Below are 2,342 nucleotides of genomic sequence, written 5' to 3'. Positions count from 1 at the left end.
TCTGGCGGCGGAACTCTGTCTCTCTATATTTGGTATATTGAACACAATGGCCAAAGACAAGATGAATTGTGGGTGATATCAAGGACATCATGAAAAAAACAAAAGATTAAAAAAACAGGGAAGAAAGAAAAATCCAATATATATGTCAGAAGAGACTCAGAAACATGCTTCTCCAAATGAAAAATCTGAAGCAAACGGAAGAAATGAGAAATTAAGAGAGATGGACAGATTAGAAAAAACAGTTCTAGAAGATAAAAGCAAAATGTTTAAAGAAATGTGCAAAAAGGTGGAGTTAGAAAAATCAAAGGGAAGAATATGTTCAACATTTCTCAAGTTGTAAGAACTAAAGAACAAATTCAAATCTCAAATAGCAATATCAATCAATATATGATCTAGAGGCAATGGTGATGAAGGAGGAAGTTCAGGCTGCTCTGAAGGAGCTGGCAAAAAATAAAGCCCCAGGAATTGGTGGAATACCTATTGACATATTTCAACAAACTACTGCTGCCCTGAATATGCTTACCAGGTTGTGCTAAGAAATCTGGAGAACAACTACCTGGCCAAATGACTAGAAGAGATACATATTTATTCCCACTCCAAAAAAGGTGACCTAACAGAGTGTGGAAATTATTGAACAATATCACTAATATCACACACTACCAAAATCCTGCTGAATATTATCCAGAAATGACTGGAATAGTACATTGACACAGAACTACCAGAAATACAAGCTGGGTTTAGAAGAGGTCATGGCACTAGAGACATTATTGCCAAAGTCAGATAGATCTTGGCAGAAAGCAAAGAGTACCAGAGGAATGTCTATCTGTGTTTCATTGACTATGCAAAGGCATTTGACTGTGTGGACCCCAACGAATTTTGGCTAACCTTGAGGAAAATGGGAATCCTGGGACACTTTAGTGTACTTATATGAAACCTATACTTAGACCAGAAGCAATCCTCAGAACAGATCAGGAATACATTGCATGGTTCAAAATCAGGAAAAGAGTGTATCAGGGATACATCTTGTCTCCATAACTTTTCAATCTATATGTAGAACAGATCATTTGGGAAGCTGGGCTTTATGAGGAGGAATGTGGCATCAGGATAGGAGGAAGACTCATCAACAACCTACAATATGCAGATGACACAACCTTGCTTGATGAAACTGAGGCAAACCTCCAGCACTTGCTGCAGAAATTTAAGGATTGTAGTTTTCAATATGAATTGAAGTTCAATATCAAGAAGACAAAGATTCTCACCACTGGGCCAATTGGCAGCATCATGATAGATGGAGAAGAGATTGAGATTGTTAACAATTACAGCTTGCTCAGCGCCACAATCAACACTCTTAGCACCAGCAGTCAGGAAAACAAAAGATTGATTGCATTTGGAAATCTGCTGTCAGGTACCTCTCCAGAGTACTTAAAAGCAATGTTGTCAGTTTAGAGATTAGGGTGTGCCTAATCCAGGCCATGGTTTTAGCAATTACTTGATATGCATCAGAGTGCTGGACAATGATGAAGGATGACAGAAGAATTGATGCCTTCAAATTGTGGTGCTAAAGAAGAGTCTTGAACATACCATGTGTCACCAAGAAAACAAAAAGTCTGTCTTGGAGAGGATGAAACCAAATTTCTCCTTGAAGGCTAGGATTTTAAAGCTCCATCTCATTTGCTTTGGGTATGTGGCCAGAAGGGACTAATCCTTGGAGAAGGACATAATGCTCAGAAGAGTGGAGGGACAGTGCAGGAGAGGAAGATGTCAGTTGAAGTGGATTAATGCAGTAACTGGTCTAAAGGGGGTAGGTGTGTCAGAGTCAGTGAGACTGGCGCAGGATGGTGCAGGGTTCAAAGCTGCTGTATATAGGGTGACTATGGGTCACAGGCGACTTGATGGCACATAACAAAAACATTGAGGCAAATACAAGCCATAGTGATTGCAAATAACCGATCTGAACCCCTCCTATCCCATGCCATCTTCATCCTCTCTGGCATACTTGCAGAGTAGGTGCACTTGCATACTTTCCAGATGCTGTCCTGGAAATACTCACTAGTTCTAATGCCAAGAAATGTGGAAGACTACTGACTAGAAGAGATCCATATTTGCTCCCATCCTGAAAAAAGGTGATCCAAGACAATGTAAAAATTATTGAACAATAACATTAATATCACATGCAAGAAAAATCTTGCTAAAGATTATCTTAAAATGTTTGGATCAGTAAATCAACAGAAAGCTTTCAGAAATTCATGCTGGATTCATAAGAGGCCGTGAAACAAGGGATATGATTGGTGACGCCAGTGGGGTCTTGGTTGAAAGCAGTTGTTGTTGTTGTTGTTGTTGTT

Source organism: Elephantulus edwardii, unplaced genomic scaffold (assembly GCF_000299155.1).
Source record: "Elephantulus edwardii isolate Elephantulus edwardi_28Jun2011 unplaced genomic scaffold, EleEdw1.0 scaffold00005, whole genome shotgun sequence".
In the NCBI taxonomy this organism is placed as follows: Eukaryota; Metazoa; Chordata; class Mammalia; order Macroscelidea; family Macroscelididae; genus Elephantulus; species Elephantulus edwardii.
This window is presented reverse-complemented; position numbering follows the sequence as displayed.